Here is a 23,007-nt window from a genome sequence, read left to right as displayed (position 1 = left end):
TCTCTAAGAGAGAATCTCCTTGTTTAGCAGATCCCTCCAACACAGGCTTTGAAAACGTCAAGTGTTTCACGAGGGCGTAGAAATGTGGTCGTGCGAGGGTGACTTCAAATACGTGGCTCTTAACCCCTGAAGTTTCCTGCGCCATGTGAAGTAATTGTCTGAAATTACACGCACTGCTGTAGTGACTGAACTCCAGCTGGGAACTGAGCCTTCAGGTTTAAAGATACACAGACCCGGGCAATTCAGGGATGATTAAATTACGCCTCCTGTGGGAACCGCCATCCGTGGGCTGGAGTGGTGGGCAGGGTCTAGGGGAAGCGGGGCGATGGGTGTCTGGTTGCAGCTTTGCTCGTGTGGGCTGGTACCCCTTCCTAAGAAGGGAGGGGTTTTTTATTAGTTCTTATTTTTTATTGGAGTGTTGTTGATTTACAATGTTAGTTTCATGTGCACAGCAAAGCGATTTGGTTATATACACACATACGTATGTACACTTTTTCATGTTATTTTCCATTACAGCTCATTACAAGAAAAACTGAATATAGTTCCTTGTGCTATACAGTACGTCCTTGTTTATCTATTTTATATGTAGTAGTTTGTATCTGCTAATCCCAAACTCCTAGTTTATCCCTCCCCTCCTTTCCCTCTGGTAACTATAAGTTTGTTTTCTATGTCTGTGAGTCTCTTTCTGTTTTGTAAATAACTTCATTGATATCCTTTTTTTTTTTTTTTTAGATTCCACATAGAAGTATATCTTACGAGATTTGTCTTTCTCTGTTTGACTGACTTCACTTTGTATGATAATCTCTTGGTCCATCCATGCTGCTGCAAATGTCATTCTTTTCTAAAAAATAACTGGGTCAAATGAGGTCTAGACTGAAGGTCACAATGGTGTGCAGTCATGTATTCACTTGATAATGGCCACACAGTCAGGCTGTGAGCACTTTCTCAGGGCCCAGGACAGGCACCACAGCTGACCCAGATGCTCATCCTCAAGGTGACCACAGGCTAGTGGCAGTGGCAGACCAGTTGGGGTACATAGGACAGGAGAGTGACAGAACGGCAACTGCCAGGCCACGGCGGGGTCACGCTGACCTGCAGGAGAGAGACTCGTCCCCAAATCAGACGGAGGACCGGGCTGTTCTCAGTACAATATTCACACTGAGACATGGGGGGGGGGGCAGCCTTGAGGACAGAGTCGAGTCCCACAGCAAAAGGCATGTTGGAGCGCCAGCACCTCAGACTGCGCCCTTCTTTGGACCCAGGGCCTTTGCAGCCAGTACGACTGTGTCCTCATGAAAATGGGAGATTTGGACGTGACAGACACAGAGAGAAAGCAGGGCCGAGACCCAGGGAGCAGACGGGGACCTGTGAGCCGAGGTGCACCTGAGGCCGCCAGGGGCTCTCCTCTTCAGTCTTTAGGAGGAACCAGCCCTGCTGACACCTTGATCTTGGGTTTCTCACCTCTACACTTGTGAGGCACTCATTTCTGTTGTTCAGGCCCCAGAGTGTGGTGCTTTGTTACGGCAGCTCAAGCGGACCAGCACAGGCGGTGTCGCCTAGGCAGAATCCGGAAGGGGAGGAGGGAGTTCAGACCGCAGGGTCAGGACGAGTGGAAGGCGGGGGCGATGGAAACAGGCAGCGTGTAGATCTGACAGAAAGAAAGACACTGTGTGACCTAGATAGAATGACTCCACGTTGTAAAGATCTCAGTTCTTCCTAAGTTAATTCACAAATTTAATTCATACCCAATAAAAACACCAACGCACTTAAAAAAGGAAAGAAAACAGTGCAGTGTGTCTGTGAGTGTGCCCTTCAGAAACTGAGCCTTATTGGGGGCTGCGGGCTGTTGGAGATTTTTTTTCCTTGGGAAATAATCACTGCAGTAAGTCTACCACCCCTCACCTGGTGTACTGACAGTGTTTTCTCTTGTCATGAGAACTTTCAAGATCTGCTCTCTTAGCAACTTTCAAATGTGCCGCAGTCTTACTGTTGGCCCTGCTGCACTTTACGTCAGCAGGACCGCTGTATTTTGTACTGAAGTTTGTACCTTTTGGCCCCCTTTCCCTTTTTGCCCACCCCTCCTTTGCCTCCCTACCTCTGACAACCAGTGCCTTGTTGTGTGTATCTACGAGCTTTTTTTGTTTCTTTTGTTTCATGTTGTTGTGAGACTCCACGTTGCTGCAGACGGCGATTTCCTTTTTTTTATGGACGAGTAATATTCACGTATGTTTGGATCTTGTTTCCTTTGTCTGTTCGTGTGTCAGTGGACACTTAGGTGGCGTCCGTATCTTGGCAGTTGTAAAGAGCACTGCAGTGAACGTGGGGGTACAGGTATCTTTTCGAGATAGCGTTTTTGTTTTCTTCAGATAGTTACCCAGAAGTGAAATTGTTGGCTCATATGGTAGTTAAATATTTTTAATTTTTTGAGGGACCTCCATACTGTTCTCCACAGTGGCTGCACCAATCACATTCCCACCAGTAGTGCAGGAGGCTCCCTCTTCCCCACAGCCTTGCCGATGGTTGTTATTTCTTGTCCTTTTGATAACAGCCATTCTGACAGGTGTGAGGTGGTGTCTCACTGTGGCTTTGATTTGCCCTCCCTGATGGTCAGTGATACTGGGTACCTTTTCATATGTTTGTCTTCTTTGGAAAAATGTCTGTTTAGATCTTCTGCCCCTTTTTTAATTGGATTTTTTTTCTTTTGCTATTGAGTTGCATGAGTTCTTCATAGATTTTGGATATTAACCCCTTATCATACATGATTTGCAAATATTTTCTGTCAAACGACATATTGCCTGTTCATTTTCTTGCTGGTTTCCTTTGCTGTGCAGAATCTTTTTAATTTTATGTAGTCCCACTTTTTCATTTTTACTTTTGTTGCCTTTACTTTGGGTGTCAAATCCAAAAAATCATCACCAAGACCAATGTCGAGAAACTTAGCACCAATGTTTTCTTCTAGGTCTTTGTGGGTTTGGGGTTGTACATTGAAATCTTCAATCCAGTTTTAGTTTTTGTATGTGGTGAGAACTAGTGGTCCAGTTTCATTCTTTTGCATGTGGCTGTCCAGTTTCCCCAGCACCATTTATTGAAGAGACTGTCCTTTCCCTGTTGCATATTCCTGGGTCTTTGTTGTAAATTAATTGACCGTGTGTGTGTGGCTTTATTTCTGGACTCTGTTCTGTTCATTGATCTATGTGGTGGTTTTTCTGACAATACTATACAGTTTTGGTTACTTTGTCGTATAGTTTGAAATCAGAGAGCTTTGTTTTCCGGCTTTGTTGTTAAGATTGCTTTGGCTGTTCAGGGTCTTGTGGGCTTCCATACAAATTTTAGGTATTTTTTCCCTACTTCTGTGAACTAGACCATTGGAATTTTGTTAGGGATTGCACTGAATCTGTGGATTCTTTGGGTAGTATGGACAGCGTAACAATGTAAGTTCTTCCAGTCCATGAGCCTGGGATATCTTTCTGTTTGTTTGTCTCCAGTTTCTTTTATTCTCTCACGGTTTTCAAAATACAAGTCCCTCACCTCCTTGGTTAAGTTCATTGCTAGGTATTTTATTCTTTTTGATGCAGTTGCAGCGGGATTGTTTTCTTAGTTCCTCTTTGTTAGTTCTTTGTTAGTGTATAGAAATGTGACAGATTTCTGTGTATTAGTTTGTATCTTCTAACTTTACTGAATAAGGTTAGTAGTTCTCGCAGTTTTCTGGTGGAGTCTTTGGGGTTTTCTACACATAATATCACGTTATCTGTGGATAGTGACAGTTTGACTTCTGCCTTTCTGAGTTGGATGCCTTTTATTTCTTTTTCTTGCCCAATTATTTTCTTTAATCAGTCATTTAATCCTGTAGATTGTCTTCATACATTTCTTTCTTCTGATCTTCTCTGGGAATATTCTTTCACTTTGATGTAATAGCTCAAAAAATAAACATCTTTACTCTGTTTCATTTGGCATTTGAAGAGCTGCCAGATATTTTGCATTAGGCTAGATGGCACGTATGAGATGTTGAACTTCATGGTAGCTTTTAGGGGGACGGTGTCCTGGTGTGAAGGCGACGATGTAAATCGGAAGGCAGGGCCCATCCCAGCGTCCTCTGGTTTTCTGTCTCTTTCCTCTCAGTGGTCACCCATCTCCTTCCCACCCACAGACTATCCCTCTGGTTTTTCTTTTCTCTCTGTGTAGGGCAACGTGGCTTCTGTTTTCCAGTATAAACCCCCTGACCTCAAAGGAAGAAATGCTGGCTTAACATACAGCGTAAATTGGTCTTCTTTCTATGACAGCTTTATACTAATATTTTTATTATTTTGATATTCGAGACAGAGCTTCACATGTAGGGGAAAGAGGTGATATAATATTACAGTTCACATGGCAGCCACTGTTTAAGTTTATGGCAAAATCAATGACTTGAGAAAGGGCGCCGCATTCACAGCGCTGAAAGCTTTGTGTTGGCAATGTCGTCCAAAGAAAGCGGCTCTTACTATTCCGCCGTAGACCTGGACGCCGTGCTCATGCTGTTGAGGACACTTTTGGCTTTCCTTCCCTGAGCAGGGAAGTGGGAGAGAAAACCAGGTCTAGGATTTTTTTGTGTGCTTGTCTTCTGGTGTTTTATTTCTAAGTGAATTGAGACCATATGGTCACGTAAACCCGAAGCTAGGTGGTTCAGAGGTTTGATTTCGTGGCCTTGAGATGTTTCTAGTTTTGCCCACAATTAGTGGGAAATAATGTGTTCGTATACTAACTTACAACTCACACAGACCCACCGGTGAAAAAGCTCACTTCAGGTGGCTTTTGTGTCCAAGAGAAGTGGCAGGTCTCCGTACAGACGCTCCTCACAGGAGCCAGAGCCCTTTCCCTTTCTCTCTGATGACATTTGCTTGGGGTGATGCTTACTTTGCAGGTCAGCTTCCCTGCCAGGATGTCCCAGCCCTAGCCCTCATTTCACAGGCACCAGTGTCCACCCCTCTTGGATGGAGCTCAGCTCCAGGCCAACAACTTTAAGTGATGGAGCTGTGGTTTGTGTAGTTGGTTGCTGTTAATGTACTCTCAGGAATAGAAAAATCTTCCCCATATTCCCTTGAGGGAGAGGCTCTACAGGAAATCTGGAGACAGCCCTTATGTTGATACACATAAAATATGCTTCTTAGGAATCCGTGTTGTGACCGTCAGATGAGCAGAGTCACGACTGAGAGCCTGAGCAATTTGACTGGCTCACCAACAGGATGTTTGTTCTCTGTGGATAGTCTAGACCTACCGAAGGCGACTACATCATTTGCTGAAAAGAAGTCCTTAGAGTTCATTTCTCATGCGTCATTTTAATTTACGAGAGCAGTGGATGCGCCTGGGCCCGACCTGGCATGTTTTCTGGGGGTTAAGTCTGGTCCAGGGCCTTTGGCTGTGGTGGAGGCTGCAGGCTTCCCATGAAGGGCCTCTCTTGTTAGAGCTTAATTACAGCATTTGCATCTTGAGTTGTTGACTATGGATTTTTTTAAACCAAGGACTCAGTGTGATTCACTTTTCAGTTTCTGATCCAGTAAGCAAATGACTTTTCCCAAGGAGTTGTTCAGTAAGGGAAAGCCATATATGTAATTCTTTTTTGCCTGGGGAACAACTAGTCTTCAGAACTTACAACGGCCCCATTCACCTCTGCAAGGATGGAAATACTCATTTGCTCCGTCCAGTAGGGCACCCTCTGGTCACACTGGCTGGTGCACCTGGGGAACTGAACATTTTATTTTGCTGAATTTAAATGTAACTGGCCACGTGTGGCTGGTAGCTACCATATTGGACACTGTGGGCTGGTAGCTACCATATTGGGCACTGTGGATTTAGAACATTTTTTAAAGACTGAAGACACTTCAGAATATATTTAAGGTACTTTGCAGGGTATCTTTCTATTTTTGGTCCTAACTTGATTTGAGAAGATGCTTTTTTAAAAATTTGCATTCTTTTTTTATTGAAGTACAGTCAGTTTACAATGTTGTGTCAATTTCTGGTGTACAGCATCATGTTTCAGTCCTACATGTACACACATATCTTCCTTTTCATATTCTTTATCATTATAGGCTATTACAAGACACTGGATACAGTTCCCTGTGCTGTACAGTAGGACCTTGTTTCCCTATTTTATATATAGTACTTTGCATCTGCTAGTCTTGAACTTGCAATTTATCCCTTCCCACCCTCTTTCCCACTGGTAACTATAAGCTTGTTTTCTATGTCTGTGAGTCTGTTTCTGTTTTGTAAATAAGTTCATTTGTGTCTCTTTTAGATTAGATACCTATGGTACAAGTGATATATGGTATTTTTCTTTCTCTTTCTGGCTTACTTCACTTAGAATGACGATCTCCATGTCCATCTATGTTGCTGCAAATGGCATTACTTCATTCCTTTTTATGGCTGAGTTGTATTCCATTGTATAAATATACCACATCTTCTTTATCCAGTCATCTGTCGATGGACATTTAGGTTGCTTCCTTGTCTTGTCTGTGTAAATAGTGCTGCTGTGAACATTGGGGTGCAAGTATATTTTAGAGCTAGAATTCCCTCTGGATATATGCCCAGGTGTAGGATTGCTGGATCACAGGGTAAGTCTATTTTCAATTTTCTGAGGAATCTCCGTACTGTTTTCCGTAGTGGCTGCACCAAACTGCATTCCTACCGGCAGAGTCGGAGGGTTATTAGTGATCATGGTGACAATGTTGTAGCCAACTGATGTAAGTGTGTCTCTGGGAAAAGTTCCACATCCCAGGAGTTTAGGTGTGGGGTAAATTGCATGTAACGTAGCATCAACTAAATCAAGACCATAGTGAAACAGTACCTCGCAATTTTTTTTTTGTTAATGGAAAAACCACTTGGATATTAAAAGTGGTAGAGAAAAAACAAAGAACTTTAACGCTGTCTCTAAAAATCTGCAAAACTTCACCAGAAAATGTAAGAATTTAAAGTTGATTAGCTCAGTCAAACTTGACAGAAGCAGGAGCTGCCTCTGCTTTTGGCTCTTGCTGTTTCAGGAGACAGCATCTCCAAGTGAGTTGTCAGAAAAGCTGTCAGGTTTCCCTGGGGACCTTGCTGCAGCCGGGAACTATGTGCCTGATGGAGTCGGCATCAAATAAATTGGACTCATGAATATTAATAATTTCTTAAAAGTAAATACCTAGCAACTCTAAGTCTCTAGCCCTTTAAAATGGCGACATTCTGCTTTAACTGCGGTAAATGCTGTGAGGGTGTGTGTGTTCAGTTCACCAGCCCCATAAAGTGATCATTCAGAAAGAAAATTCCGACAAGTCATAAACTCAAGCTAAATCGAAACTATAAAAAAAATTTCAAATTTTAATGAGAAGTAGTGTGGCTTAAGGCTTTTCAATTATGACCACAGTGATCTCTTCAGACTCTCCTAGGAAGTTTGAAGTGCTCAGGTTTTCTTTTAAATTCTCCTGCCCCAACAGTGACACTGAAAAGAAGTCCTTGTTTCATTTGCGTTTGCCACCGCCACCTGGGGTGGTGCTTTTTGTTTTTAATGGAAAACATTTGAGAGAAGATGTGTGCCAAGCGTTTCTTCCATTTGCCCCTTCTGTGTCTATGCAAACTGATTCAGAACTGCAGTTTTAACTCTTTGGTCTCCGACCACCAGAGGTTCCGGGGGGGGGGGGGGGGGGGGGGGGTTCGGGCTCTGAGGATTAACCTCCTTGACGCTGCCGGTGGTGTGTTTGGTAAGCCACAGACACAGGAAACACAATTACTAGGTCATTAACAAGCACTTTTTTTTTTAAGAGAAGGGACAAAACGTCTGAAATTGCTCTGAGGAATGTTCCTTCTAATTTAAAAAAGTACTAGGAGCAGAACTAGGAGGAAGGTGAATTTGCATTGACGTGCAGGTGCTGGTTCTGGGTGACAAGCGTGGCGCGTGTGTGTGCCCTTGGGGGCAGAGCGGGGCGTTGCTCTGAGCTGAGGAGTTCAGTCCAAGGGAGGGGGACCCACCTAACATTTTAAAAAGGCAAACTCATCAACAGACATACAGAGGGCTGTGTAAATAAGCGGGGGCAGGAGCCGGCCCAAACTGGGGAAGGTAAAGCCAGGGAAAATGCGTTGGAGAGAAAGCACAGGGGAGGGAATGAGGCGTGAGACAGTCTTCCTTACAGGAAGTTGCCACAGTGTGGGGAGTGTTCTGCTCCGTGTTTGTACTGCAGGCTGAGAGTCGGTGTCCCAGGAGAGAGGGTCATTGTGCTAAGTGGATCTGTGGATGCCACATCCACAAGAAACCCCCTGAAATTGGTTTAATCCAGGGTTTTGCAAACTCAGTTGAGCCTGGAATCCTTGCAATACTGCACAGTCATTTCTGTTCCATGGTTCGAGGAGGGCTGTCTGCTGGAGGCGCGAGGGCCTGGACAGCTGGCTGGGGCCGGACTCTGGGAAGAAGCCTGTAGGCCGTGCTCTGCCAGTTTGCTTTCTCTGAAATGGGAAGAAAACACTGATTTTGCATGTAGCACAGGAATATTGAAGATAACAGGTAATGTTACTAGAATTTTTGAGTGGAAAGACGTGGCGTGGACCAGTAACGGCTATTGTGTAATGCCTGGTCTCGGTTATTTGGGGCGCCCCTGCTGTGTGAGTTAACGTGTAGCCTAGTTCAGGGTTTCTCTGCAGAGCAATTGCTGTGGGTCAGACTCCGCCCAGAGGCAGCAGAAGCCGTCATGAGAAATGCTTGTCTTTCGCCTTTTAGTAGTGTTTCCCTTACAAGGTTCATGGTTTGGTTCTTCTGTTCTTTCACTTTGAACCGATCACATCATCTTCTTAAGAATTTCCATTTTATGGCTTGGAGTCTGGACTCCAGGGAAGCCTTGGGAACCGTCAGGTGTCTGAATGTGTGGGACCACGTGGCCCAGCTGCTGGCACGATGTGCAGACCGTTGTAGCTGGTTGAATGGCTGAATGGCCACTTCAGCAGACAGTTATTTGGCTTCCTTTAAAGATCCCCTAAATTGTATTACTTGAAAAACATACAAAATTTGCAAGTTTACCATATAGGCAGGTACATGTGGGGAGTTACCGATGTCCCGATGTCCGAAGCACAGAAACGAGCACACGTTCTCCTCCCCTGGCCAATAGGGGTGACTGCTCTGCTTTACCTGGTGAAGCCTTACTTTGGTCTTCCCACATTCTAGATAAATGACCAAGGACCTCCCCCCAACCCCCCATCACAGATTTACCCCTGTTTCCTGACAGCTTCCAATCCAGGGCAAAATCAGTCGTCCCCGAATCACCTAATAGAAACCAAATCTCTAACAAGCCCCTACAATGCCCGGCAGTTCCCATCACCTCTGGTCCCCCAGCTCCCCGAGCTGGCCCAGTCTGTCCTGGTGGCCTGCGGATGCAGCGTATGGATACCCATGTAAGAGTCAATGGTATTCTTATGTGGTCACTTTTGGTACTTGTGAAAAATTAAAGGCAGAAGGTGATATTATAGGAGGAAAGTCTATAAAGGAAGGTTAGTGGTCAAAACTGAATGAATGATCCATTTCAATAAAGGCAGCTTCACAAACGGTCTCCCCGACCAGGTTGTGGGACCCGGGTGGGGGCTTCAGCATCTGGGAAAACCGGTGTGTGTGGGGGGGGGGGGGGCAGGTTGGCTGCCGCAGGGCGGTTCTCAGGAGCAGATGACCCTGGGAAACCCAGGGAGAAAATGACTTTCCAAAAGCGATAGATTGTGCTGATTACGACCAGAGCGGGTTTCAGCCTGCTGCCCAGGTCTGGAACTTGAGACCAGTTAAGATCAACAAGCATTTTGCGGTCAAGTTTCATTTAATTAGTTTGCTGCCAAGCCATGGTTTGGAGGCTGACTTGCACGCCAGGTGCCTTTCAACGGTCGCCCGTCTGAGCTGGGGAGAACCTATGGGGCCTGCTGCCTTGTCTGCAGCCCAGCGTGCTGCTAGACCCAGTGTCAGTGCCGGGGGGCTCACCCTGGGGCCCGCCCTCTGCACCGCTGGGCGGGGCTGCTTTGCAGCTGATGCACGAAGACAAACCCAAGCCCGAAAGGTGGTAGAAATAGGGAAGCAGTTTGGCAGGTTTTTCCCAAAAGCCAGAGAAAAGCATTTTTTAGTCCTTTATCAGTTTTTTTTTTTTTTTAATTTAATGTAGGCTGACTTTTATTTTTCCAGGTCTCTTTTCTAGGAAACAGGCAGGGTCCTCTCAGGCACTAGCAAGCTCCCTTTGTGAGGCAAACGCAGCGCCTTCCTCACCAGCTGTATTATGTCATCGAATTAATAATGTTGTAAAGACTAGATCAGAAGTCAGGTTGGCAGCTGTGCCTTTGGGGAAATTTTTGGAAGAGTGACCTTCCATTTTTAATAAGCATGTTATTACATTTAGAATTAAGTTATGGAGAGCCAAGCTACCCTCTTGAATTTGCTATTAGCCATTTTTTCCCTTTTATTTTTAATGAACTAGAACCGGTAGAAGTCAGTTGTTGTTAACAGGGTGCGGGAAGAGAGGAGCTCAGTATTTTTACTGTCAGGCCCTTTATTTTAGACAAGTTTAACTCTTCCAGATGTTCAGCTTTTAAAAGTCTTCTGTGAAATACCCATTTCTCTTCTCCCCTCGTAGTTAACGTGGGCGGGAGAGCCCACGTTGACCCCTTCCCCACGTTTACGTCTCAGTGCCATCCTCTTGTTGGCGCTTTTTCTTCCCTAAAGCGGAACACACCCTGTTCATTGAAATCTTGCTGTGATTTTAAAATTCATGCGGAAAATAAATGGGCCGGAAAGTCCAGTGGTATATTCTGAAACAGCAGATCTGGGGAGAGGGCTTGACCCGTAAGTACCAGAGCCCAAGTCCCTGCGGCGATCCTTCAGAGCGTGGAGCGAGGGGCACGGAGTAACAAGCCGGGGGCAGTCGAGAAGCAGCCAGCCCGCCAGCTGGATCTATTCTAGTATCAAATCATACTCCCAAATAAGACGTAAGAGCTTTTTGTGAATGATGTTGGCATAAAAAACAGCAGCTTGGAGCCAAAAATCTAGATCCCGCACTATCAACTAAAACAGACCAACAAAGGATGCCCACGGGTTATGTGACGCTGACAAATTGTCAGACCGCCGGACACGTCATAGAAAATAAAGAGACTGTGCTCAGATGTGAAGCAATAAACCAAGTCACACATCGAGAACTATTCCCTTATTAAACAAGGTAGTCAGGTAGTCTTTGGTTTCTGGCACCTAACATACCCGCTTAGTAAAAGCCCACACATTTGCTCAGGTAGCTTAATGAACGCTGTACACGAGGGGCCGCTGTCTGAGCTAGCCTGTGAGGGTGCGCAAGAAAAGAGACAAACGCTTTAAAATGTGCTCGGGTGATTACATGGTGGGTAATTTAAGACCCCCCCCCCCCCAGCTGCTGTGCATATTTTTTTAGCAAATTGGGAGAGAGAGTAAACTTAACAATATATGATTATACATGCCTTTTAGCTTGTTAGGTCTTTGGCAGCCGGAGGTGGGGTACTTGTAGTGTATTTCTCAGGTTGATGATTAGGACAGGATTTGCTGAGGTCTGACCACATGCTCAGTGGTTTTAAAATGATCACCGTTGCTTGCAGCAACTGTATGAAGTGTATTGCATTTCTGAATTTACGTTTACAATAAATCCGGAAGCAGAGCTGATTTGTGTCTGTGCAGGCACTGGGGTCTGAGGAAGACAGTTAAATGGTATGAATGTGTGGTATTTAGATTCCTCTCCTGGACTGTAAGTGTGCAACTGTCTTTAGGCTGCAAATGTCCCTCGAAACTATTAGCTGGGGGATCTAAGAAGATGCCCTTGAAAAGCTTAAAGAAACCTGGGTCTGCCGAAGGGTCTTCTGGGACCTGGAACATTTGGCTGCAGCATCCTGTTACAATGCAGAAGAAAGCCCTTGTATGTAGGTATCAGCTCATTTCCAAGCACCACGTTGGAGAACTGATGGCAGCAGCGCACATACAAAGGAAAGAGATCAGAGCAGGTCAGAGCGAGGGGGTGCACGTTTCACCACCCGCCCTGCCTGTGCTCCGTGCTGGGATCATCAGAGGTCACCCCAGTGAACAGGTTCCAGCTCCGGAATGGGATGCGGTGGCTCCGTCTGCCCTGCTGAGAAAAGCGAGGCTCGGAGAAGGTGAGTGTCTCAGCCAGGATCACACACGCAGTTGATGGCAGGTGCACATCATTCCGTCTGGAGTGACTCCAAAGTTGGTGAAGCCCCCAAATGTGCAAGTTTAATAAAATTCAACTAATGCATCTACAAGTGAGTTCAGTGCTACCGTGACTTCTGCGTCAGTATTTTGTTTTTACTGAAGTACAGTTGATGTATAATATTACACAAGTTACAGGTGGACGATACAGTGATTCACGGGTTTTAAAGGTCATACTCCACTTGTAGTTATTATAAAATATTGGCTATATTCCCTGTGTTGTACAATATACACTTTGTAGCTTATTTTATATTTTAGTAGTTGGTACCTCTGACTCCCCTCCCCCTATATTGCTCCTCCCCCACTTCCCTCCCCCACCCCATAACCACTAGCTTTTTCTCTGTATCTGTGAATCTGCTGCTTCTTTGTTATATTTTCTAGTTTGTTGTATTTCTTAGATTCCATATACAAGTGATATCATATAGTATTTGTCTTTCTCTGACGTATTTCACTTAGCATAATACCCTCCAAGTCCATCCACATTGTTGCAAATGGCAAAATTTTGTTCTTTTTTATGGCTGAGTAGTATTCTGTTGTGTATATGTGTACCACATCTTTTTTATCCATTCATCTGTTAATGGACACTTAGGTTTCTTCCATACCGTGGTCATTGTAAATAATGCTGCTATGAACATTAGAGTGCATGTTTACATTTTCAAATTAGTGTTTTGCAGCTTTTTTGGATGTATACCCAGGGGTGGAATTGCTGGGCCATATGGTACTTTTCTTCTTTTCTTTTCTTTCTTTCTTTTTTTTTTTTAGGAACCTCCATACTGTTTTCCACAGCGGCTGCACCAATTTACATTCCCACCAACAGTGCACGAGGGTTTCCTTTTCTCCACTTCCTTGCCAACATTTGTTATTTGTGTTCTTTTCGTTAATAGCTGTTTTGACATGTGTGAGGTGATATCTCATTATGGTTTGATTTACATTTCCCTGATAGTGATGTTGGGCATCTTTTCATGTGTCTGTTGGCTATCTGCATACCCTCTTCGAAAAAATGTCTAGTCAGGTCTTCTGTCCATTTTTCAATCTGTTTGTTTTTTTTTTTGACGTTGAGTTGTATGAGCTGTTTTAAGATTTTGGTCATATCATTTGCAAATATCTTCTCAATTTCAGTAGATTCTCTTTTCATTTTGTCAATGGTTTCCTTTGCTGTGCAAAAACTTTTAAGTTTACTTAGGTCCAATTTGTTTATTTTTGCTTTTATTTCCTTTTCTATGGGAGATGGATCCAAAAAAAATTGCTATGATTTATGTCAAAGCATATTCTGCCTATGTTTTCCTATAGGAATTTTATGGTTTCCAGTCTTACATTTAGATCTTTAATCCATTTTGAGTTTATTTTTGTATATGATGTTAGACAGTGTTCTAATTTCATTCTTTTACATGTTGGGGACCAGTTTTCCCAGCACTTATTGAAGAGACTGTCTTTTCTCCATTGTATATTCTTGCCTCTTTAGTCATGGATTAATTGACCATAAATGCATGGGTTTATTTCTGAACTTTCTATCCTGTTGCATTGATCTGTGTGTCTGTTTTTGTGCCCGTACCATACTGTTTTGATGATGGTAGCCTTGTAGTATAGTCTGAAGTCAGAGAGTGTGATTCCTCCATCTCCATTCTTCTTTCTCAAGATTGTTTTGGCTATTCGGGATCTTTTGTGTTTCCATACAGATTTTAAAATTATTTGTTCTCGTTCTGTGAAAAATGCCAATACAAATTGAAGACTAAAAACCATATATATGTTTTTCTGTAACCCTAACCCTAAACCCTAACTTTGGCAACCATCAGCCTGTTCTCTTCGTCTGTGATCTTAGGTTTTTGTTTTCAGATTCCACGTGTGAGATAGTACTATATTTGTCTTTCTCTGTGTGACTTATTTTACTTCATGTAATGCCCTCAAGATCCATCTATGTCTTCACAAATGGCAGGATTTTATTCCTTTTTATGGCTGAGCAGTATTCCCCTGTCCATCTTCTTTATTCATTCATCCACTGATGGACACTTAGATTGATTCCATTTCTTGGCTATTGTGAATAATGCTGCAGGGAGCACAGAGATGCAGGTATCTTTTCAAGGTAGTGTTTTCATTTTCTTCAGATAATGAAATAATACCCTTGGGTACCTTTTTGACTTCCTCCTTGCTATGGTCAGGATGTTTGTATCACCCAAATTCATATGTTGAAATTTTAATTCCTAAGGCGATGGTATTAGAAGGTGGGGCCTTTGGAAGGTGGGTAGCTTGGATTAATGATCATATAAAAGAGGCCCCACGGTGCTCCCTGACCCCTGCACCATGTGAGGACATAGGAGACCTCTGCAACCTGAAAGAAGGCCCCCACCCAACAAGGCTGGAGCCCTGATCTTGGACTTCCAGCCTCCAGAACTATGAGAAATAAATTTCTGTGGTTTATAAGCCACCCAGTCTGTGGTATCTTGTTACAGCAGCCTGAACAGACTGAGACACTCCTCATTTCCTGTTCTGTGTACTTTTTATTTACTTAGTGGTTACCATGGGGATTACAATTAACATCATAAATTTAGAACAATGTAGTTTGAGTTGACACCAGTTTAGCTTCGACAGCGTACAAAAGTTCCGATAGCCCTGTGTCCCCCTACCTCCAACTTTATGTTGTTACTGTCACAAATTTCACCTTTGGACATTGTGTGCCTGTTAACTTAGATTTATAATTATTATTTTATGCCTTTTTCTTTTACATCATAAAGGCAACAAAAAAGAAGGGTTGCAAACCCAAAATACAATACGGGATTTTCTATTTCCCTGTGCAGTGACCTTCCCTGGAGTTCTTTTATTTCTTAGTTGTGTCCTTTCGTGTCAGGCAGATGGATGCATTTCTCTTTAGAATTTCTTGTAGGGCAGGTCTAGGGATGAATTCAAATTTTGTTTATCTGGGAATGTTTTGATTTTTTCCTTCGTTTTTGAATGTAGTTTTGCCAAATGTAGGATTCTTGGTCAGTAGGTTTTTTTTTTTCCCAACACTTTTAAATAGTTCATCCCCCTGCCTTCTGATGTCCATGATTTCTGATGAGAAGTTGGCAGCTAATTTTACTGATGATCCCCTGTACCTGGGGAGTCACTTCTCTCTTGCTGTTTTCAGTAATCTTTGCCTTTGTCTTTCAGTGGTTTTATTATAATGTGTCTCAGTGTAGATCTCTGGGTTTATCCTTCTTGGAGTTTGTTGACCTTTACAGATGTGTAGATTCACGTCTTATACCAAGTCTGGGATTTGGGGGCCATCATTTCTCCAAACATTCTGCTCCTTTGTCTCTCTCCTTTCCTCCTGAGGCTACCTTACGCGTGTGTAGGCATGCTCAAAGGTGTCCTGCAGGTCCCTCTGGCTCTTTTTATTTTTATTCTTTTTTCCTTTCTGTTCACCAGTCTATAATTTCAATTGTTCTGTCTTCAAGATTGCTGAATCTTCTTTCTGCTTCTTCATATCTCCTCTTAAACCTCTGCAGTGATTTTTTCATTTCAACCGTTATACTTTCCAGCGCCGGAATTTCTATTTGGTTCCTTTCATAATTTCTGTTTCTCGATATTCTCCATTTTGTTGTACATCATCTTCCTAATTTCCTCTGCTTCTTTGTCCATATTTCCTTTAGCTCTTTGACCATGTGTAAGATGGTTGATTTAAAGTCTTTGTCTGGTAAGTCCATTTTTTGAGCTTCCTCAGGGATGATTTCTTTCCATTTATTTTTTCCCTTTGAATGGGACTTATTTACCTGTTTCTTTGTATGCCTTCTAATTCTGGAGCAGGGGACGGACTGGTTAGTTTAAGTATTATAATGTGATAACTCCGGGAATCAGATTCTTCTTCTAACCAGGCTTTTTGTTGACTGTTCAGAGCTGCCATTTGTTTAGTGACTTTTCCAAACTGTTCTTTACGGAGAGCGTATTCCTTGTCCCATGTTGCTACCGAAGTGTCCATTCTGTTGGTGTTGGTTACTGAAGTCTCTGCTGTGTTTTCTTAGTGGTCATCGGTGAGCTGACAGATTTCCTTAAATACTTGGAGCCAAAAACAAAAACAAAACCCTTCGTCTGCCTTTGCAGCTTAGCTGTGAGCCGGGGGTGAAGGCAGGCACCTGCACTGTGCTCTGGCCTTTGTCTCCAGTTTGTGCAGAGTTGACAGGCTCTCCAGTGCTGCAGGCCTAGGGTCCTCTGGGAACTTCTCTGGGCACGTGTCTTTCCTGGGTGTGCACGATGCACTCTAGCGTTCATGGTACGTGTGGTGGCCCTTCCAAGCCCCATTCCCTTAAGAAGCTTCCTCCCCAGCCTTTTCATTCCAGGCTTTTGGGTCTGCACGCTGCTTGCCCCAGATAGTGAATGTCTTTAATCTTTCAACAGATGCCACCACCACTTGGAAAATCATTCCAGCCCAAGGAAGTAGGGGTGAAACAAAGGTCAACCTCTGTGCCCATCCTTGTGAGAAACACCAGACAGGTCAAAAGGCACAACCATCGCATTTTAAGAATAAGGTCTATGTTAGCTCCCGGCACCAGCAAGGCAGGCTAGGAATGTGTGCTACCACCCTTGTGGCCACCGCATGGCACTGCGGAATGGGGGCCTGTAGGCAAGGAAACAGGAAGGCTACGGTGCTTCCTTAACGAAATTCACCCACCATCTTTGTCATCACTAAGCACACCCCTGGTCACTGCAGCTGTTTAACTAAATCTTGGAGTTGATTGTGTCAGTATTTGTCAGCTTAATCATTGCTTCAGTGGAGGGACCAATTCTCTGAGCACCCTATTCCATTTTCCAGGATGTTACTTTCTTTTTTGGTCATTATTTAAATTTAAGACAATTTTTAGAGCAGTTTATGGTTCACAGCAAAGTTATTGGGAAGGTACAGAGATTTCCCATCTTCCTACCTGTACACACGCACAGCCTCCCTCACGATCAACGTCCCTCACCAGGTGGTACATTCGTTACAACTGATTATCCCCCAAAGTCCATTGTTTACCTTAGGGCTCACCTGTGAGTTTGCACAAGCAGCAGTGACAGGTGTCCACCGTTACAGTTCCATACAGCTTAGTCTCCCTGCCCTCCAGATCCTTGGTGCTCTGCCTGCTTATCTCAGCCTCTCCCCCACAGCCTTTGGCAAATGCTGCTTTTATTTTTGACTGTCTCCATAGTTTTGCCTTTCCCAGATGTCACAGACTTGGAATTGTACAGCACGTAGCCTTTTCGGATAAGCTGCTTTCACTTAGCAATATGCATTTAAGGTTCCTCCCTGTCGTTTCATGGCTGATAGCTCATTTTTTTCATGAACAATTGGGTTTATTCCAACAGTCGGTTTGAAACTCTTGCAAGAGAACTACAGTAATTATATCAGGAACAAGATAATTTCCTACACTGTATCGAATATATAAAAGTTCCTTTTGCATTTCAACACTGATCAACAAGCAGATTCAGTCCACAGTTGCTTCCATCTCTCTGCTGAGTCAACCCAAGCTGCTTCTTCAGAGATCCCGGCATCTCAGGTGGAGGAGGGCGAGGAAGCCTGAAGGAGACCTTCACAGGGTCGTAGGTGAACCACTGCAGTGGAGTCAGAGTGTCGATCAAGATGACGCGGGCAGAGTCCCTCCACGTACCTCTAAATCCAAGTCTCTGGAGGACCTGAGAAGCCCTGCTACCCTTCTCTTTATCCAACACAGACACCAGAGAATCAGCAGGTGAGGAACAATGACACAGAAGACTCCAGCTACGTAACCTGCCACAAATGGGACTAGCAGCTGCTCTGCCTTTGAACGTTCACTTTGGGGCTTGGGAACCACAAACGTGCCTGATGCTTCCACGGTACATTCAGAGCAGGTGAACTTCATCATGATGTATGGTATCTGTGTCACCCAGAGAGGAGCAACCCCTCGTAGAATGCCTTTAAATTCTCTTCCTTACACGTTTTGGGAGCTGCCTCCCTTGAAGTGTTGGCGTAACCTGGTTGGGTCTGAATTCAAACCTTAGTAGCTTCCATAGGAGCCAGGTGACAGCTCATTCTTTTGTGTGTGCTGAATTACCTTCCATTGTCTGGATGTACCATAGTTTATTTATTATTTATTCACTCACCTACTGAAGGACACCTTAGTTGCTTCCAAGTTTCAGTAATTGTGAATAAAGCTGCTATAAACATCCATGTGCAGGTTTTTAGCTGCTTTGGGTAAACACCACAGGGTGAGGTTTCTGGAGGATACAGGAGAGTGTGTTTAGTTGTGGAAGAAGCTTCCAGACTGTCTCCAGAGTGGCTGTGCCATCTGCATTCCCACCAGCAACAAGGGAGAGTTCCGGTTGCTTCACATCCTCACCAGCGTTTGATGCTGTCAGTGTCCGGGGTTTTGGCTGTTCTAATGGGTGTAGGTAATTACTTTTTGAAGGAAGAGATTCCCACTTTGTTGAAATCTGAGTAGTAACGTTTCATGTAATCATGCTGTTACTCTGGGCGCCTTTCAGAGCCTGGGAATGGCTCCCTGCGGGGGGTGGGGGTTACTGAAGCGGCTGCTCTGCACAGCAGCCTCTCGCCCCACTGTCGGGGCCGCTTGGCGTGTGTGTTCAGTCTGGGCCGAAGTGTTCTCTTCTCCCCGCTCTCCTGGCTGCCTTCTTAGCTGACTGTCCCTGGGCCTTCCACCTGTGTTGTCACGGTGGCTTCCTACCCCTTGCCCCCCATCCTCATCTGCTGTTCAGTGTTTCTGTCTGTCTCATGTTTTTAAAGCATTTTGTTGATCTAATCACTCAAAAAATATCATCTTAGTAACTTCAAAATGAAGTCTCAGCTTCTGGGGCCCCCCTTCAAGACGCCCCAGTAATCCAGCCTGGTGGTCTTTGCCCAGCAGTTCCCATCAGGTCCCTTTGTGTTCACACTATGCCAGTCCGCGTTCCTGGTGGAGAATCTGAGGGTCCCCGTTCTGTAGTCTCCTTTACTCCAGTTTCCCCTCCCTTGCCTTCTTTTCTTCCTGTGTCTCTCGTTGACTTCTCCCTCCAAATCTGGCCCAGGTATCAAATCTTCCAGTTGTGGGTGATTAGGAAAGCTTTGTCAAAGTAATATCTACTTTAAAAAAAAGATTCCTTATCACTTACCTTTACAGCTCTTGGCTGTTAATGTTTTAGTGCCTCGGATGGAAGTCGTTTTTGGCAGGCACGCTGTCTCTTCCCTTAGACCGTGACACACGTGAGGACAGCATAGCCCGGTTATTCTACATTCCTGATTTCTTGACACAGCGCCCTGCTGTCTTACATGTTCACTAGCGTTTGTCACGTGAATGAGTGATTAGGTCTAGCTGCATAAAGCGAAACTGCTTCCGGGAGGAAGTTTTAACCCCTTTTCTATGGGGGCGGTGAAGCCAGTACAGACACAAGTGTGACTTTAAATTTAAATAAATTTACCAGGTGGACCGAAGAGCCCTTAGCTTGATTCCGTTCGACTTCCTGAGAATAAACGGGTGGCAACAGCCTGTGTCTTAGGAGGTTTTCCTGCGGACACCTTCATTTAAAGCCTGTAGATGCCCTTGCGGTCCAGCTCTGGGCTTGGATGCTCTGTTTGTCTAAAGGCTTTGCCTGGAGTCACAGCGTGATGCTTTTCCAACTCAATGCAAGGGCTTGGTCCCATGTGTGGAATCGTGGTGCTGTTCCCTTGTCCGTTTCGTAGCTGGAGATTTTATTTATTTCCTTTCTAATTCATGGTTCTGTATATCATACCCTCTAGCCTTTCGAAAGGGACAGAGGAGCAGGGTACAGCCTTGTCCAGTGAGGACCCACCAGCGAGCGTCCACCTCAGGGGGGTACCGGCTCGGAGCTAATGTCCACCTGTCTGTCTCCCATCTCTTCCTTTGCCTGTCTCTCTGTACACCTTTGTCCTGTTTGAAGGCAGCAGGTTTTTCCTACAGGGACCATACAAGATGCCCAAGGAAATTCCAGCTCCATCTCAGCTTGTCCTTACAGATGCCCCAGCGCATCCCAGGCCTTCTGAGCCCAGGCCGCAGCATCGTCAGCGCCCCTGCAGCCTCTTGCGGCGTCACCCCACGTGCGGCGGGCCTGGCGGAGCCCGTCCCTTCCTTTCAGGGGCTGGAACTGTGGGTGGGGAGATAATCTTTCCTCACACATTTGGTAAAGAAGTCAAATCCCAAACTATAAGGATTTCAGTTTTTAAATGTGTACTTTCTTTAAAAAAAAAAAAGACTCTATATTTTCTTCGCTTCCAGACTTCTAATTCTGGACTGCATTTATTTACTTTTTTCATTCTCTGCATTTGTTTGTCAGTGATGTTTCTGGAACTGCCTCCACCGGTTGCCAGGCTGGCCAGTTTACTTCTCTGAGTGCAGATGCATTTGACCCTGGGACGGGGTCAAAATCTGTGCCACTAGGGCCCCGTTCTGCTTTTGGAGCTAATATATTCAATCTGATTTCCCTTGCATATGATAGCTATTAAGACATTTCAAGACTGTGAACATACTTATTTAAGCCCGGAAGAGCCTGGGTCCCAGAGGAAGGAGGCAGCAATTAGGGAGCGGGAGGGGGTAGGAGGGGGCAGGCTCGGGTTTGTTTGGGAGGCTTTGGGAGACGCAAATAGTATAAGGATTGTGGAAGAGAGGAAAGGGGCAGGGCAGAGACAAAAGTCTTGATTTTCTGGCCAGTAGTCCCTGAAAATAATCTCTCCAGCTCGTCTTCAGAACAAACATCTGTGTCATTTCTTAGTTCCCTCGAGCGCGTCTGTGCATTCAGGCCCTGCCTGCAGCTCTCAGGCGCACTGTCCCCACCGCCCTGTGAGGCTCTTACCCGTGAGCACGGACGGCCTCCTGCAGCTGTGCCGGGGACTCCGCTTGCCGAGTCCTGTCTCGCTTCAGGAGAATCAGGATCGATGTCCCGTGGCGAGGCCAGCTGCTGTGACTGGAAAGCAGTGACTCTGATTTCTGTGCACCACACAGGAAATTGAGCCTCATTACTCTCCTCCTGTCATGTGTAATACCGATGTAATTGTAGGAATCGAAGGAAAAAATACTTCAACCAATGTGGTACTAAAACCGTACGAGCTTACTGACTAATTCACCTTAATCTTGTGACATTTTACAAACTGACACTTCCACTGCCTGTGCACCCTGCCCTGCTCCTCTAGGAAGCTCGATTTCTTACCCCAAACACAAGTGTGGTCATGGTCCTCCATGTTCCCTACCCAGACAGCTCCTGGTCACGTGGGGAAAGCAGTTAGGCTTATAAAGGATGATTCACAACAATGGAGGAAAAGAAAAGAGAAGGAAGGAAGGAAGGAAGGAAAATGGGGACTGAGCTAACATAAAAGGATCGTGCAATTTAAAAAGTGTGTTTATTCGCTTGTGTGGTCCTAGGCAGGAGAAAAAGAGAAAATGATTTTAGGGGGCAAAAAGTGAAAGATGGTACCGAACATGGGGTGGAAATTCTCTAGTCCCAGTGCCACTTTGTCACCATTAAGCTTCTCTTTTCAGTCATTTCTCCTGGGTCAGCAGAAGGTAGTCAGGAGCTGGATGGCGACTTGCTTTGGGTTCCACCAGGACTATGAGCCCTCAGAATGGTGCCCATGTCTCAAGTTAAAAGCTAGCCACCCAAGGATTGCCATTTTCTGTCCAAAGTAATATTTCTGCACTCAGAGAAGCCCCCAGACCTCTGGGATGTGAACACATTCATCCTGGTCATGGTGCCTGTGCTGCAGGGCTCCTGCTGAGGGTCCAGGCGTGTGACCCCCCAGAAATTATATCTGTCCACGAGGACCTAGGGCGCGCCCTCAGCTGCTTGTTTTGTTTATTTTCAGCCGTGTATGGAAGGAAGCATGAAAGTTAGGTATTTTTTATAAATTATGCCTCCTCACTTAATGTTTTTCCATCCCATGCAGTTTTAGTTCCTCAATCAATTCATTAAGTCTTTCGTTTTTTTAAATTGAAGTATAGTCAGTTACAGTGTGTCAATTTCTGGTGCACAGCATCATGTCTCAGTCATACACATATTCCTTTTCATGTTCTTTTTTATTATAGGTCACCACAAGGTAGTGAATAGAGTTCCCTGTGCTGTACAGAAGAAACTTGCTGTTTATCTATTATACATGGAATAGTTCATATTTGAAAATCTCTAACTCCCAATTTGCAAGTCATTAGGTCTTGAATTGGTTGAAACAGATTGGCCTTGAAATGTCTCTGGTGCCCATTGGCCCCTATTTTTCAGTAGGAAAAGCTTAGAATGGGCTCCCTCCCGGGGCTGCCGTCTCGTTTCTGTCTCTCCTAGTAGGAGGTGTATAATCCTTGCAACAGACCTGACTTCTTACTCCTTTTTGTCTCTAAAGGGTGTAAAATTCCCGTCAGACCTGGAGGGCAAAGCGAGATCGAAACTTCAAAAGAAAGAGAACTTTCTGGCACATTCTCCTCACCCCCCAACCCCCCAGCGGTACGTTTTCTCCCGTGGCTTGGCTATCAAGACAGTGAAACTTGAATCATTTTTCAAAATTACAGTGTGACTGTGGTTGTAAATAGCACAGAACTGGGAAAGGCGCTGAAGTGAAAAAGTTCTGTTTGCAGGCGTTTGCAGGCTGTAACCATGTCTGGAGTATTTCCCACTTGCCTCCCTCCAGAAGCGAATTTCACTGGGGGCGTTGGAACGTAGCAGATTCACCAGTCTTGTCCCCGCATGGCTTGGGAGCCGACTGCCATCACCGGGTGCACATCGGGGGTCTTGGGAGGATCCTTCTGCCTATTCCCTTTTCCCTTTACTTCTCTGCTTCCGTTGGAGTGTTCTGGAACCAGATGGGGGTGACCTGCTGTTTCTTG

General features: G+C 44.9%; 1 protein-coding gene and 1 long non-coding RNA gene across 3 annotated transcripts in view; both read left to right on the top strand.

Moving 5' to 3' along the window:
• Positions 1-23,007, top strand: part of LOC102506353 (phospholipid-transporting ATPase IB) — a 416,600-nt gene that overhangs the window by 131,167 nt on the left and 262,426 nt on the right. The gene's annotated exons all lie outside the window — the stretch shown is intronic.
• LOC116668597 lies at positions 3,398-22,613 on the top strand. Its single transcript, XR_004325802.1, has 3 exons — positions 3,398-3,409; positions 4,003-4,004; positions 22,527-22,613. It is a non-coding gene; the product is annotated as an uncharacterized LOC116668597 (long non-coding RNA).

Source organism: Camelus ferus, chromosome 14, assembly GCF_009834535.1.
Source record: "Camelus ferus isolate YT-003-E chromosome 14, BCGSAC_Cfer_1.0, whole genome shotgun sequence".
Lineage (NCBI taxonomy): Eukaryota > Metazoa > Chordata > Mammalia > Artiodactyla > Camelidae > Camelus > Camelus ferus.
The sequence above is the reverse complement of the archived record's forward strand: the minus strand, read 5'-3'. Positions and strand labels throughout refer to the sequence as shown.